Source organism: Bombus vancouverensis, chromosome 14 (assembly GCF_051014615.1).
Source record: "Bombus vancouverensis nearcticus chromosome 14, iyBomVanc1_principal, whole genome shotgun sequence".
NCBI classification, from domain to species: domain Eukaryota; kingdom Metazoa; phylum Arthropoda; class Insecta; order Hymenoptera; family Apidae; genus Bombus; species Bombus vancouverensis.
In genome coordinates this window covers 334784-352705 of record NC_134924.1, presented here as the reverse complement: position 1 = coordinate 352705, position 17922 = coordinate 334784, and the positions used below count along the sequence as shown (strand labels likewise).

General features: G+C 33.1%; 1 protein-coding gene across 3 annotated transcripts in view; it reads left to right on the top strand.

The window, feature by feature from the left end:
- Positions 1-17922, top strand: part of LOC117158183 (nephrin) — a 543755-nt gene that overhangs the window by 342328 nt on the left and 183505 nt on the right. The window lies entirely within an intron of this gene.

The following is a 17922-nucleotide window of genomic DNA, read 5'->3' as shown; positions in this document are numbered from 1 at the left end:
TTTTTTATTTCAATCGAATACAGTTAAATTAAAGGAATGTATTTTGATAGAATATTATTGGAATATTTTTCTTGGTATGGTGTCATCGTTATAGTCTTTTAATTAAAACTCTATGAGAAATTGTGGAACGAAGGGATTATCCGTTATTTATGCATTGGTAGAGGAGCATTGTTTTAAAATCAAAAAATGATTTCAAACATAATTTCATTCAAAATCCTCGGGAAACAATTTTTAATGTTCAAGATGCAGGTTAGATAAGGAATGATATTTCTGAAATGATGAAAAAACATTATCTTTCACTATGGAGGAATGTACGTTCTCAAACATTTTGTAAATTGCTGAAAGTGTAACACAGAATCATTTTTATCTCCTTTTATATATAATACATCGTAGCATAAATGATCATAAAAAGTACCTGAATATTTATTTTCATTACTTATTTTACTTTCACTTTCTATTTTCTATACCGTTGCAAAAAATTCTCTATTAATATCGACCCAAGGCAATTATAATGACGATGTTGGCGCTGATTAACTACTTACACCACGTGATGGAGTCTTTAAATGTGATCTCACTCCCCTAACCCCCCTCACACCCCGCCACCTTTCGATTCTAATTATGAACCCTCGGAACGATTTACTTTTGATTGAAAACACCGGTGGCTGGGCCGTTTCATCTTTGTGTTTTGCCACGCCGCGTAAGGAATGCCTTCGTCCTACGCTGTTTCTTAATTAATACTGCTCCTCGGGGCGTAATCAATAGAGCGACCGCTTCTATAAATTTCCGGCAATTTATTTGAGAAGCACAGCCAAAGGAGAAACACGAGTAAACGAGATTTAATAAATACGAGACAGAAGGACGAGGCATTGGAAGCGAGAAATTGCTGAGTGAACACATGATTTTGAATAAATGTTATGAATTTTTTATGTGAAGGAATTTATGTATTCATAATTGGGGAAATATATTTGTTTGACAAAGAATTTATTATGAAGATTTAAAATAGTAAGGGAGCGTAAAGTGCATTTTAAATAATCCATATATGATACAGGTTGTGTCGTAACATGTGGAACCTATTTCAGGAGTGGACAAGAGATACAGGAACAACAAAAATAGTTCATACGAACATGTGTTCTATCTGATTCTATTTCAAAGTTGTAGACATTTTTGTGTTTCAATAATCCGCAACTGTTTATCTTTATAGAAGTTGCTCGAAGTGGCTACCCTCGGTCTGTGTGCAAGCTGCAGACGTCGTGTCAAAGCATTTCGCAATCTTTCAGAAATTCCAGGTGTATGTTGAATAACACATACCGAGGGTAGCCATTTCGAACAGCCCCTATGAAGGTAAGTAGTTGCGGATTATTGAAACACAAAAATGGCTATAACTTCGAAACAAGACCGGATACAACACACGTTTGTACGGATTTGTTTCATTGTTTTTATGCATCTTGGCCACTCCTGAAATTGGTCCCGCACGTTCTGATACATTCTAACAATTTTAACAATGCTGACCTATCTCGTGATATCTACACAATTTCTGAAACAGTTATTCGGTCGCTAACATATTTTTTTTTATTAAAAAAGAAAGGAAACCTCAGGGAGAATTGTTGCAATCAAGATGTACTCAATGTAGGAACATTTGATTATGCATATTTTTATCGTTAAGAGGCAATAGCGTCTATTGTATACACACTGCTTACTACCCCATTTCTCTTCTTAAGTACACCTATCAAAACGTACAAATTTAAAAACCACAATAATTGTTTCGGCCGTATCGTTTAGAGCCTAGCAATAAGTAAAATGAACACGAATCGACCGCACCATGCGCGTCAATAGCGAAATAACGAACATGTTAAGCTCGTCTCGAATATTATATCAGCGAATAATTGCACACGTAACTAAAACTTTTACGTTTTATCACACACCTGCGAGATATATATTTGTGCGAGCGTACACGTTCGTATTGTTTCGATCGCGAATTTTACGTTTCTGCCGAATCCCAGCCTCCATCCGCCGTGACTGTCGCTGCAGATTTTATTGCTTGAGCTTGTTTAAACTAAATTAACGTGATCGTGTAATTCGCAAAGCGAACCGTAAAACAATCGTATTTAAATTTCTCGCTGAAATATGCGCATGCAAGCCTACGTAAATACAGACGTTTAACAAGCGTGAAAGTGTTGGGAAAAAACGAAAGGAGGCGATCCTTCGTCGATGCGTAAATTATGGCATCGTTAAAAAGGTTACGCTTTGTGCTGAAATATTGATCAAAAAATAAAATGTCTGACATTAAAAGGTGATGAAATAGAAAGGGAGGTACGGTAGTGATTTAAAATTCGACGAGCGAAATGATTATTTCGAGCTGAATTTAAATACCCGTTTTAACCAATTATTTAGATATTGATTTAAAGGAAAATATATGAATAAAGCTTGCTTATAAGACATTGTTCGAAGCGTAGTTTTAGATTTTTATCTTTTATTCGTTTCAATATGTATCCCGGTAGAACAATAAAAATTGGATTGATACGAAATAGGTACATATATAATGATCAATATAATTCTACTCATGCAGTAATAAATCAATAAAATCGAAATTATTATACTATTAAGTATCATCGAAAAGAATTCTTGTGGCAAGAGATAGATACAAGTATCGCGCTTTAACCAAACAATGAATCAAGGAAAATCATCTGATGAAGGAGAAAAAATATTTATTGCTATTTATCGATCACGAGTAAATTTCGTTAATTATTTATCATATAACTGAGACCTGCAATCCTTCGTAAAAAAGAAATCATTCCATATTTCCCCATAAAACTCCTCTCTCTCCTAGCGAAATTAACTAATACACAATTTCTCAACTCAGATCCGCATCGAAATCAACCGAAATTATTCCACGCACATGTACTTTCCTGTGGAAAATTTAAACAGCCACGCTGATCACGAAATGTATACCACGGTACCTGGAGCGTGTGTCCAATTCGCAACGAGAACAAGCGTCTAATTTAATTGAGGCAATTAAAATGCCATCCAGTCTTGCGATCCGCACAGCGGCGTCTGTGCAATCCTCTCGAATAGCGCGGTTTTCAACCACAAAGGCAGTCTCGAGACCAACTTCGGATCCTTTCGGCGGTTCTTCTTCTTCCTCTTTTTCCTTTTCTTCTTCCTCCTTTCTCTTCGTCTCGCTTCATCTTTCTCCATTGGTTCGCTTGCTTTCTTGCGTCGCTTGATGGAATGCATAATTAATTCGTCGAGTTGGGTGTCAAGCACAGTCTTCTTCATGAAATCACCGTGATAAGAACAAGTGGATTACCGCGCAGACGATGATATGGCGTGAGCGCTACACCTTGGTCAATCATGGCAAGGGTTCTTGGGAACATCCTCGATGACAGCTACTTTGGTGGTTTGGTCTTCTGCGTAGTCATCCAAGGATACATCAGAAATTATTAAATGTTTCTTTTCTTTTTTATCTCTTTTCGTTCGTTGTTCTTACCTTTGGTTATGTTTGGTAGTTTGGCAGCAAATTTCTTTCTTCGCCTCTCTCTCTCTCTTTCTTTTTCTTTTTCATCTTTTTGTATTAAATGAAATTTAGATTCTCGATAAAACTGTTTAGGTAAATTTACATTTTTAGTAAAAATTCCCTGATTAAATTTAAATTTTTGGTAAACACCATTTGGCTGGATTTAAAATTTTTCTCTTTTAATCTGGTTGAATCTAAATCTCTGGTAAAGGGTCTTTGTGTAAATTTAAATTCTTAGTAAAGACTCGACCAAACAGTGCAATAATTTTTATAGATTTATTGAAAATTATTAAATTTATTCCTTTGTGTCCTGAATAAATTATTTTTTTCTTTTTTGGTCATGTTTAATTGATCCATGATGTAATAATAATAATTGTTCAAATAAAATAACTTTTCAGAAGAGATTACGTAAAATTCTGGGTGTTTGTTTCTTCAAAATTTCCTACGTTTTGGTTCCTCTATTTTGTTATAAAAATCGAGAAAGTACAGTGAATAACGAATACCACTAAAGTATTTTAATATTCATCTTTATTTTTACGTATGATTTAATGAATTTCATCCATCTTTCTTTCGATATTTTGATTAAAATTCCAAGATTTAACTTCGTCTTACTCTCTCTCTCTCTCTCTCTTAATATTTTGATATCTTTAGAAAAATTGATTTTGTTAATCAACCTTAAACTAGTTCCATCCAATCCTCTTGGCGCTCTCTCTCTCTCTCTGTCTCTCTCTCTCTCTCCGTCATCGCTCAATTTTAAACTCCATCATAAAAAATTCTTTTCGTCGATTGGAAGTTTTTACATACCCCTACCAAGAACCGACTAATTGTATCCCGCAGAAAGTTCTTCAAGAAACTAGCAGGTTTACGGTTTACGTTCACTTAGCACGATTAATCCATTATTTCGGATTATCCCGTGTCGCTTTTAATTCAGCGCCATAAGTTTCCGTACAAAGTATCACTTCGATGCTATTGACTTAATAAATTGAGTTCCTCAAGCCACAGAAATATTTCGAATAATTCTTGATGATTGAAACGATCCTTGCTCTATGTAATATCCATTTGACATGAAATAATCGACAATTAATCTTGCTTCGATTTCGATGAAATGTCTCTTATTGGAGATTTGTGAATATCTCATTTATTACAGTAAATGTATCTTCAATAAATATGTTATATGAATTATTTTTATATTATTTATTGACAGGTAATTAATTTATTGACTTGTTGAACGTATTATAGTTTTATTATCTATTTACATTTTACGATTCATATCACAGGAATACATAAAGGATTGAGTAACTTTTCAAACGGTCCTTACCAACTTTTATTTCATATTTTAGATCGTGATCTCATTTTTCTATCATTCTTCGGAACCTAGTATGTACAAAAATATACTCGGCAAGATATTTTTATATTTGAATTATATTTTATCGTTTCTTGAAGTTTATGAAATTCCCACATAAGAAATGTTTATTTATTCAGAATAGAAACAGTATGAATAAATAGACTATGTAGAATAGTATACAGAGTAGAAATAGAATGAAAACCAGAGATTTTACAAGACATCGATATCGACAAATCTCCCGTTGTTTGAAATGAAAATAAGAAACGTTACCAGTTTCTTCCAAAAACGTTTTAATTCGACAAAAACGATATTTGTACTTAAAACACAAGAAATAATTTCCCCTTTCTAGGAATAGCAAGCACATAGACATTGCATACATAGTACTGCACTTAAACATAACAGTTTTCATGTCTCGTTCTTTTCGTGATGGTAGAAAATAGAACAAAATTGTTTAATTTTTTTGCGCTTCAATGCATTGAAATCGTCCTCCAAAAGAGTGAATAAACAAAGATGAGAAACGCATTCGTTCTGCAGCATCCGATCTCTCATTTACATACATAGACATACATAAGAATATCAAAAGAAACATAAAGGAGAAGCTTTTCTCACGAACGAAAGACGTGTTTCAACGTGTCTGGTTAAAAAATATCATCAAATATCGTCTAAAAAGGATGCACTGATTAAAAGATCCTCACGTTAACTCGTTAAACGATGTCTTCTCGAAAGGCTAACACGTTTCCATAGCCTGAAAGTCTCTCACGATACTCCTTGATGGAGTTGGTTTAAAGACAGTGGGACGAGGAGGAAGAGGAGAAGAAGAATAGGGTGAAACTCGCGTCCGAGACGATCGAAATATTGATAATTAATGATAATTATCGATAATCTCGGTTCAATTGTGATGAAAATTATCGTTGGCCATGGTCATGTGTGGAGAACGAGCCTCGATTAATTGACGCCATGGATTTCTGTCGTAGTTGTGAAGCTTTATCTATTTATGTGACACGGTCGAGTGACTGTAGGAATTTTTGTGTGATTTTTCTTGCACGATTTTCAGTTCAGTTTCACGAGGTATTGAGCTTTAGGAGCTTTTAGGAGCTGCTGTTTGAGTGTTTGATACCTGATCGTCTTTTTTCTTTCTTTTTAATTAAATATAATTCTGGAGTTACTTTGATGGTATATTATGGTAAATAGCTTTTCATCAAAATTTCTTGCATTTCTAGTATCGGACGTAAAAGACATGTACTTTAAATTCTTTATGCGTGTTAGATTATATATGTGAAATATATGTTGTGTATAATTACATATGTAGAATAAATGTTAATAATTATGTGACGCATAATGATATTTAAAATGCTGTAGTTATAGAATAAAATTTAATTTGTGAATTTATTTCCACGGTGGAAAATATCTTGGTTTTATTGTGGAAGGGCTAAGTTAAAATAGTTGGATTTAAAAATTTTGGAGTAACTTAATTTTAGTTTCTATTATTATTATATTAGCATTGGTACTGTTAATGCGTTTCCTCATAAGAAAATCACAAGGAAGGAAGAAAATTGAAATTTTAGATTTTTGAAACAAAAAGGAAATTTAGAAAAAGAACGAAGAAATTTGAACGACGAAGAAAGCAAGAATAAACGAATAACAAAATTACGAAGAATCAATTGTGTGATGTTATGATTGAAATTAAAATTCCTCGGATTTAAATTCGTACAAACATTCGTAACGATAAGCGATCCTAAAATAATTCTTCTCGAATACGCAACGAGTATTCCTTGTTTCCGCTTTACTTCTCGTAAAGGACAAGGCAATAGAAAAATGATGGTGCATAAAATTGATCAGATACTCAATTTTCGAAACAATTCTCGATAGTCTTGTTACTCTCAAAACACTTTCAACAGCTTCAGAGGCAAAGATTCCCTATTCTTGGATGCTTTGAGGCTGCGATCACGATTCACGAACAGACGACGAGCAGACGACTGACAAAGCATCGTATTCGAACGTAATGGGGTTACAAGTCCCGAGTGAATATTTCCTGTTCCTTTGCGGAAGAAAGCGATCATCTGCAGCTTTTAGTTGAGCACACAAAAATCTCCTTGATATTAATAGGGAAACCTGGCAGATTTTCTACGAATCTCGTTTTTCCTTCATTAACCTACTTCAATTGATAAATGATAGAAATGAATCTTTCTGCTTTTTTAAGTGTTCCCGTATTTTCTAAAATATCTTTATTTCACGATTAAGTGTCACATGAATTCCAGTGTTAGAACTCATATAAATGTCTCGATCAACTAAAAAATCGGAATTCTTACCAAATAATTCTCCTTGATTCGATTCATCGTCGATAGAGCGAAATGACGTGAAATTCAGTTGAATTTTCGTAACAAAATTCATATAAACATTCCTTGTGTTATTGACGTTGTCGCCCAATGAAAAATTCCAGATTTCACGAAACAATTATTTTCAATTTTGTTCAATAAAGTCAAACGGTCTAAAATTTAACAATAAAAGATGCATATAAAACCTTTCTATTATTTTCGTTGAACAGAAAAAGTCAAAAGTCTACGGAACAGTTTCTCTAAAACTCATGCGTCGATAAAATAAAAGAACATAGATTTCAGCAAAACGAAAATCTGAAACTTCGTTATAAACTATAGATAATCGTCCTTTCGACACTTTCACTTGCTCCAAAAAATAAACCGAAAATTTCACAAAACAATCCTTCTTAAGCGCATCTACCGACAATAAAATCGAACAATCAAAAATTTAATAATCGAAAATTCATCGAAATTCCCGTATCAAAGTTGCTGTAAATGTCTCTTTGATATCTCTTGCTATCACAAAAGTCGAAAATTCCATTGAATCTACTTTCAATTCCATCTATCGTTAGCAAAATCTAACAATCAATAATTCACCAGAATTTCCATAGTGAAATTCATCGTGTAAACGTTTGACACCTTTTCCAATGACAATGACAACAAAAATGCTCGGAATTTTGGGAAAGAATCTATTTCAGTTTTACTCAACGTCGATAAAATTTAACAATCAAAAGATCATTGAAATTTCCATATTAAAATTGACAAATGTACAAAATGTTCTTTCGATAAACTCGATGAAGAAACTCGAAATCTTTTAACAGCAGAATTTCACGGAAGGATTCTTCTCGATTCCATTGATCGACGATAAAATCGATCAGTCTACGTTTTGGAGAAAAAAACTTTTGCAATACAATTCGTGTCAATTCCATTTGTCTTTAATAACTCAAATAAGCAACTCTAGCGTTTTCTAACGTAAATATTCATCTAGATTCTGGAAGATTTTATTATGAATTTGAATACCTTCATGAATACATATTCAGTGATCAATTTTTATGTGTCTTTCTTTACAATATACACTTGTCCCATTTTCCTCTGAATAATCGAAAAAATTCAAAATTCATATAAATTACCTAATAAATTTCGCCCTCAATTTCCTTCAAATTAAAAATATCCTCACTTGTGTCATTTCTGTACCGAATTCCTCAAACGTAAACAGAAAATTGCAGAATCTAAAATTCAACTAAACTTCCATACGAATTTTATTCCCTAATTGCAAACGAATCTTTCCAAATTAATAATATATTCGCTCTAAATTTCCACACGGAGATTCGCACAAACACCGGCGGAAACGTTTCAATGGCCGTTTCCCTTCCATTCGTCCATTGATCGAATCGTTCTCGATGAAATTCAAATTTGATCCAGAACTACGGCCGCACGAAGCGAGAACTCGTCGAAAACGTATCGATACGCACGCTAATTTGTAATTACTGTATTCGAACGTTTATAACCTAGCACGTACATACGTATATATATCGTTTCCAGTTTGGGACCGACGGATAACGACCAACGAAGATCGACTACTAATTGGTTAACCCGAGACACACGATCCTTCTGTTGGCGATTAAAAATTCAGACCCAAAAGGGAATTCTATTCAGTTCGCGAAGCAGAAGGGAAAGTTTCAAGGAGGATCTTGGACTTCCACGATGTTCCTTCGGCCTGTCGACGCTCTGTTCCAAGAGTCGCTAAAAGCAAGGTGTCTTCCGAGGATCTCGCAGAGGTCTTTGATTTCCTCACTAGGATGAAGTTCACGTCCATTCTTCCCTATTTTTGCAAAATGTAGAAGAAATTCGCCAAGGAAATATCGTTCGACAATACGATTAAATTTTTTATTCTGTTTCTCTCCTTTCTTTTTTCCATTCGTCTTTCTTTGTTCGTTGATTTTCAAAAATCACTATTGATTTTGATTTGAAGCTAATGTTTCGTTTGACTTTGACTTAGTTCGGTCTTTCACAAAGAGTAAAATTAATTTGATACCTTTTTACTATTTTAGATCCAAGTAAAAATATATTTCGTCGTACAAATTCTCTGAATAAGCTGTCTCGTACAACGTAAATTTTATATAATTAATAATTAAGGATCTTTTTCCTCATTTACCTATACATGATAACACACTGTATGTCATATCTATTATGCAATACTGTAAACTGGAAAAAGATTGCAAGTCGTGTATCTTTTGGTAATTTAGCAGTGTACAGAATGTGTGCACGAGTAAATAACATGTTAAACCTATTTACTTCTGTAAAGAAGGAATCTTAAAATTCTCGATATTTCGTTGAATTACCTTAAATACGAAAAGTACTTAAAACAACGTAGAAACAAAAATTCGAGTAAATATATCATTTCATAAATATCGTTCCACCACGGCGACTCACCGAAACTAAACGAAATTTTCATGAAAATATCCTAACTTCTCCTATCCACGAACCAATGCCCCAAAACACCACAAACTTCCCGTGAAACATCTAACATTTTCAATGCAACACCGTATCCGAATAACCGTGTGAAAGTTGTGCAAGAGAACGATCCCGAATAAATGTAGAGGATTAAAGGGAAAACGGAAGGAAAAAATGGGGCAATTTCTGGACAAAGGATTATTGATGCGAGCGTGCAACGTTCCACGCCATCAAAGAGCGATCAGAAAGAAGGATTCGTAGATCACGCGGATCCGACTAAATCACGGAGCTGGCGCAAGGGATGAAAAATTCGCGTCCCGTTACCTCTTCGATGCGGCGATAAATTGCGACTCTTTCGGGGCACAACAACGAACGCGGCGATGAAAAAAAGAAGAAGAGAGAAGGGAAACGAAGGAAAAGCTACGCGAAAAGGAGAAAAAAGGAATAAAAAAGCAAGCGAATGGAGTAAGAAGAAAAAGGAGTGAAATGGAAACGCGGGGCGGAAGGGGGAGGGAAGAGGAAATTGGCGCGGCTTCGACGTGACGTTAATAAATCCACGCTGTTTATCTTTCTGATGGAACGGTAAATTCCGATTTCGGGATAATTCGGATATTAAAATTCACCGGAACGATTGATCCAGTCGATGTACGGCAGTTAACTGGAGTATTTTAACACTTAGTGTAAAAAATGTACAATTATGTAAGACTTGTTGAAATTTCTATTAACATTGTAACGCAACACGACTAATTTGATTATATCGGTAAAGTTTGGAAGTAATTTGATTTACAATTTACAATTTACAGTGATTGCAGAAAGTATTATCACACCGTCGTATTTATTATGCCATTTACATACTAATTGATTAGGTTCTGGTTAATATTTCAATGAACATATGTTTGCAGCTATTATATTGTAACTGTTATATTATATTTATATATTATATTGTAACTTTGTCATGAGGCAAAACTATGCCGCTACAGTTCAACCCAAATATCCGTCGTTGCTTTCTATAACTTTACACTGTCTATCAGCCAAGTGATGAGAATCTTATCGTGGTAAAATGTTGCGTTTTTAGATAATATTCGATCATCAAGTCATTTTTCTATCTCATTCATGAATTGACGTTGCGAAGTGTACCAAACAAAACTCATTACTATGTCTTCTGTCATAGAAGTATATACGGCCTAGCGTTGTCGCGCAGCAATTTCACAGAAAGTCCTGCCTTGTCTGTGACCTGATGCTTGAATTTTGTCTAAAGCCGCGGCATTATACACGTGATGAAATTCATCACTTCCCTAATGGATGGCATAAAGTTACAGAAAGCAATGACAAATACTTTGATTGATTTTCACTAATTTGTGGTATTTTTTTTTTTAAATAAACTTTGAGTTTCACTGAAAATTTTAGATTATTTATTTGTACGTCTAATAACAGTTTCTGAAACATTTTTCGAAGATACAGATATATATCTGTCTCCTCTAATTTCCTAATTTTAAGAATAATCTAATAGAAATAAATATCAGTTCATCGTTATTGTTTCTAATATTTCACAAACTTCGTTTTTGTTATCTTATCTACGTAATATTTCAAATTTCATATACATATTTTCGCTATAAAATCAATCATAAATGGCCGTTATTTTTTTTATCACATAAATACATACAATCGTATTTCATAGACTTACATAATATTATATTAGACCAATATGTTATTGTTTGGTCAAAAGTATGTATAATATTTACATTTTATTAGTGGGTATACTTATATACTTATAACGCATGTCAAGTGTAGTCACTAGATCTAGGATCGCCTTGAGGTTGCTTGGAAATGTTGTGTTGTTGCATTTCGTTTTGAAATTCTCAGCACACAATTAGTACATATCTTAAAGTGATCTTTTGTTACAAATGTTACACTTCTTCGGTTCTTCTTTTGTGATCGTATAGTCTGTGCGATCTATTCCTAGCCTTGTGAGTGTTACGAATGTTTCTTATGCAATGAATTTGCACGGTCATATATATTTTGTAATATTAAACATATAAATATAACATAACAATTAAATATAAATCCATTTCATAAGATTATGATGTCTTTCTGTGTTTCTTATACCATAAACCTTTTTCTCTCTACCATGAAACATAATCCAAACTCTCATCCCGAGAAGTATCCGCAATTTCCTCTGATCAGATCTCGGCAACTCTTCCTCTCATCTTCTCTCGCGCAATTAACTCCCCCGCGAATACCGTATCTACGATTCGCTGGAAAAATTCATCGTGGCGACTAGTTCGACTATCCTCCCGCAGGAGAAGGAATCCAATATCTGGAAGTCTAAATCTAAAATTTTCCTTCGGTATTCAGCTTCCACGGGATGGCTTCGATATGTGGGCAAAAGTTCGGCCATTACAATTTCTCGTAGGTCGCGAAACCAAGGCGCGGACATAAGGGTAAATTTGACCCTCTCCGATGAAACGAGGGGCCAGGACTCACGATCCCAATCTCCGGATTACGCGGTCCATTGCGGTTTAGTGTAGTTCGCGCTGCTTGCACATAGGAATAGCTTAATCGTCAAAGAAACGGCGAGATCGTTAGCAGATATCGTCGTGCAAGCGATCGTAAGTTATGCTCGCGTCCAAAGTGGCCATTGGACGGCTCCACTCTATTTACGACGGAACGTGATCGTGTTTCGGATCGAGTGAAACGAGCACAAGTCGCGTCGTTCGCCGTTTGCGAAAATAATTTTACCGATTCCTTGGGTGGTAATGGTTCGCCTATTAATAATACCTAATAATTAATAATAATACAGTTTACAGTGATAATTTATTGGAAATGTTTATTGGAGAGGAATTATTTATTGAATGGAATTTTTCAGCTGCTAAAAGGTAAAGGTGCTGTTTGTTACTTGTGAGAATTACTAGTTCAATTTCTTTGGTAGTAATGAAATAATTTACAATTGGGTGGGTTTATGTAGGATAATTTATTGAGAATATTTATTTATTGAAAAGGAACTTTTTATTCAAAAGGATTTTCGAACTGCTTAAAGGTAAGCGTGGTATTTACTACTTGTGAGACTTACTACTACAATTTCTTAGTTAATAATAAAATAATTTATAATTGAGCGCGTTTATGTAGAATAACCTATTGAGAATGGTTATTTATTTACGAGAGATTTTTTAATGAAAAGAATTTTTCAGTTGCTAAAAGATAAAGGTATTATCTGCCACATGTGAAAATTACTTCCTTAATTTCCTAGACACTAACAGAATAAGTATAATTGGAACGGTTGGAAAGCTTGTTGGAGATTTTTGAATAACAAGTTTTAATTGGGTATAAGTATAAAATAGTACATAAAATATTCCATCATTTAAAAGTGTACACTAATTAATTGGATATATATTTGCTATTTACAATTTGTTATTACAATTGCATATATACATGAAATATTCCATCCTGTAAACTGCACTTAATTTAGCATGTAGAGTATAGCATAATGAATATCAATACGCTGACGTTTTCTTCAAACCAAATTTAATCACTTTTAGTAATAATCAATTACCGAGAATGCAGGTACACTAATTATTAATATCATTATACTCTATATTAATTAAATCGTTTAAGAATAAGCACCTATCATATTTTATTACTACATATTTACACTTTAGTTTTGTTTATTTGGTATATGTTCATCGAGTAATTAAAATTAAATATATCAAACATTTCGCCGTTTAAAGTATTTCCTGTTCCGTATCATTAAAGTAAACAACGTATCAAATTAATTCTGTGCAGAAATATCGAGTGAAGGTAATAAAAATGATTGCGATCAAAATCAATAAAACTCGTTATGAATCACGTTTCATCTTCTTTCAAATGAAACATTCTAACAGTTAATTTGCCTATTTCTTTTAGTATTCGTATCTCCTTTTCTAGATGAGTTTACTGTAAAAACTCTGTATAGATCTTCCTTACTTAGCAGGATGGAAATTCAAATTAGAGATCCAAATACATAAAAAGTTTTCCTGATAATAATAAAAAAATATATCTTTCCAGTTTTTGAAACGCATGTTTATGAAATGAAATGGCAATTTACGTTTGGTTAAAGAATCCTAGCGTATAAAATGTTCTGCTAGTCGTATTAAAAAAAAATACATTCTCTTCGATTTTCGAAACGCTCGCAGGCAAAATAAAAATTTTCATTCGTCAAATGGTCGATGGCCTAAATTTCTAAATGACTAGCATCGAAGGAACACGAGAAAAATCCATGAGTAATTGAAATTTCTCGGAACGAAACGGATGGCGCGACGCGGGGCTGTAATAAAAGTCCCGAATGGAACGATAGCCGCGGGCAAACTTCGAAACGAAATTGAATAGATGTAACCGACTGCGGTTGGTTGCTTTGAAAATCGTTCGGAATTTTTCGAATATTAAAGCACAGAACTAGCGGAACTGTCGTGTCGTAATTTTAAATCGACGTTATAAAAGGATAAGTATGACAACGGACTGGAGTGGGGTTGTTTGGAAAATATTATGCTGTACTACAAAAAGGCATAGAGTTTGAAAACAAATCGTCGAATGAATATCGAGAGTTGTTAGAGTGAATTGAGAGTCGTTTAGAGTTTAGAGTATCATGCTGATTTTTAAGCATTTTTGGCAAATTCAAAGGTATGAAATAAAGGTGTGAAATGCGCACAATATGCAGACATATATATAAAATGTTGAAAGTATAGTACTCGTTATGATATTTGATAGATGAAACATCTGTTTATTTTCAGTCTTTTTACTTATGTTCGTAAGAATAAATTTAGAAAAATGTTCATAGTCTAACACTAGATCTAACAAATCTGTCAAAGTATCAGTTTTCTTTCCATATTACAGTTATTATTGAGAACATGCAAATAATTTTTTTTAATTCTACTTTATTTTTTATTTATTATTATTTCTATTTTAATTTCAAAATATACAATTCACTTTTAATATATTTAAGTACATGCTCGACGCTGGTTATCTTTTAGTGCTAATCATGAGCCAATTAAGTTCCAATTTTCATTTATATTTAATTATGTGATAATTTATAACTATTATAATACCGTGTACATATTTGTCATCGACAGTCACAATGAACTATTATCTATTATATATTTTTTTATATTTATTATTATATTGTTTATTATTTATAATTATTATCTAATAATATTTTCATAGAATTTTTAATTCATATCACACTATGCCCTATGTAGTACATATAAATAATATCCAGTATCTTCGTTTGCGATAACATAAACGAGCCATGTTCACCTCAACAGGCCTGAACTGTGTGGAGCCACTGGAAACATTAATTTGACTTCGTAACTTAACAGTCCCACTTGGAGCAGTAAAGGCTTATCGCTGTAGGTTCACTGTAAGCTGGAGATTTAAATATGGATCGAGTTCTAAACGAAGACTTTAAAGTGCAAGATGTATGATATATCTAAATATATAATACATAGTACATACTATAAATTCTGTTTCTAAGAAATAGACCAAACAGTTTAAACACTTGTAGGTAACTTAAAAGTGCAAAAGCACATTGGCAAGTATGTAAATAAGTAAAGTCCTTTTGACAAAAAAAATTCCACTTAATTTAATTTATAATTCTTATTTGAAATTTAATTACTACTGTTATTATTAGTCGAAATAAAAAGCTCTTCCATATTTACAGTGCTTTAAAATACAAGAAATGTATTTTTAAAAATCCCACATTATAGAAAAGAAATACAATATTCATAATAGAATTTAATAATAAATATTCTATTTCAAATAAATTCGAATTTATGGAACAAAAATCACGAACATAAATGTACGAACATCCGTCTCCTCTATTTTTGGATATATCATCAAGACAATCTTACGTTTTATCCTCTCCATTATTATCATGGAAAGCTTTTCTGGTAAGATCCTCCTCGATCTGCAAGAAAGCAGAGAGTTAGACGCAATCTCTTTCTTCAGGATAATCATCGCGCCTTTAATTACCTTATCAAACGACCTCAGCCATATCCCAAAGGAACTCGTTTCCCTGTCAATATTTCTCCATTCTCTTTCAATAACGCTCATTCCAATAAAAGATATCGGAAGATTAGTATTCCAATTAGCCTATTATTAGTATTATTATATAAAAGTATTTTATATAGCGTAAAAATAGTTTTGTCAAAAAATTACAAAGTGTTTTTGCAAATTCATACATGTCTATATGAACAGGATTACCGAAGTGGAACTTTAACAGCGGAGATTTGCTTTATCTATTAAATATTGTAACAAATTTCTATTTGTTTCTATAATATAATATTTACAAATACAGAAAAGTCTTTTTTTGTGCTTCGAATCGCTAGAAATAATCGGATGCGAAAACGAACTAGTTCCAATACTCGACGAACTGAATAATTTGCACACAACATTAAGCGCTGCTGTGTTCGATATCTTTGTACAGTTAATGCAGTTAATTGGAATAAATTAATGCTATGAATTCACATCCAGAAAAACTGTAGTCCATTTTTGCTTTCAATACCACAGACATAGAGTTCTAAATATTTATTTCCTTATTTATTAAAATTATATTATAATATAAGAATCTTCCCTGTTTACTCGTTGATATACGTAGATAAGAGACTTTATTTTCAAAAAGGCTTTCTCGAGGAAGCAAAAACTTCGATCCTTCGCGAATGGACTATTAGTTTTTTCTTCAAATTTTTATTTCTTTATTCATAATACAACCATATCGTAATATAAGAACTTTTCCTATTTATTCGCTAATATACATAAATAACGGACTTCAATCTCAAAGAAGTTTTCTTGAAAAAGCAAAAACTTTGATTCTTCGTGGACAGACTATTAGTTTGATCTCCTAATAAAATGCTCTGTCTATAAAATCAGGCTAGATCTTCTAAAAGAGAGATATAGAGTAGCAATTTTAAACCGTTATAAAAATCTGTGCTTTAAATTTGACTGGATTTCTCTCTCTCTCTCTCTTTCTCTTTCTGTCTCTGTCTTGAATTGGGAATAAGGAGCGTCAAAGAAGATGAGAGCAACACAGGAGAATCTCTGAGCGCATCCGATATAGCATTCTAGGGGGGCATTCAGGCTCCGGAGCACGTCGTGAACGAGGAATCCGTTTCATGGGGCGCAGCGTTAACTAGAAGCTATCTAAGATAGCGTACGAATCGCGATGATAACGAGTTAGGAACGAGGAAAACGAAAGGGAAGAGTAAAGAGCAGAATATGAATATACGAGATATAAATAAGAAAATTACATGTTAAGGGAATTAACAAAACTGAAGCGAGATAATAAAGGAAGGAAAGAAGAAAACAATGTACAATTAAGAGAAAAAAAGAAAAATTTGAAGGGGAGGGGACAAACAGATCATTGGAAAGAAAAAAGAGGAAACAAGAGCGGAGAGTTGGAGAAAAAGAAAAAATGCAACTACGACCGCGTGCAGAAATTTCATTTTTCTAAATACAGTATATGATGTGCATATATGCGGTGAAAGATAAATGACAAGATACTTCAAGTTTAGGAGAGTGTTTAAATTATTACCATATATATTTAAAAATCGTTATTTATGCAAGGTATCTCAGTTAAATGATTTAAAATATCTGCCTTGTTTAAGATTGTATGACAAAATTTTTCTGGGCAAAGTTATACTATTTCAAAAGGTACACGTGATGATGGAAATAATCTTCTTTTAGGATCATTCTTTCAAGAGATTTCGAGGTTATCGGTATATTTTAAAATAGAGCCCTATATATTTTTTATCCATCAATTGATGAGTTCCTTTATTCTCTGTACAAAACTGTAGAAAGCGTATACGATAATTATTTAATTTATTACTATATCGTAAAGAAAAGTATTCCCATACCATTGTCATAGTCAGACAATTTACTCGGCTTGAATGTCACTGAAAATATCTGGAGCTTGATGAAATCGCCTGTGTGTTTATCTTTGACATGAATATAAATGGAAAGATTGCCAAGCACTACAACAGAAAACAAGAAACGAAATAGAAGAAGAAGAAGAAGAAGAAGAACGTAGAATACAGGAGGCATGAATGCAAACAATGGCAAAGACTATAGAATATAATGGAAAATAAGATATAAAATCGTAGAAGAATGGAGACATAGAATATTAAAACGACGAATGAGAAGAGTACAAAGATTTACAACATGAAACAAGAACAAAAGAACATAAGAAGGACTCACGGTGTAAAAGAGAAGAAAAAAATGTGGAAAAGAGCAAAGGAGATTGATAAAAAGAAAGAAAGGAGAAGAAAATT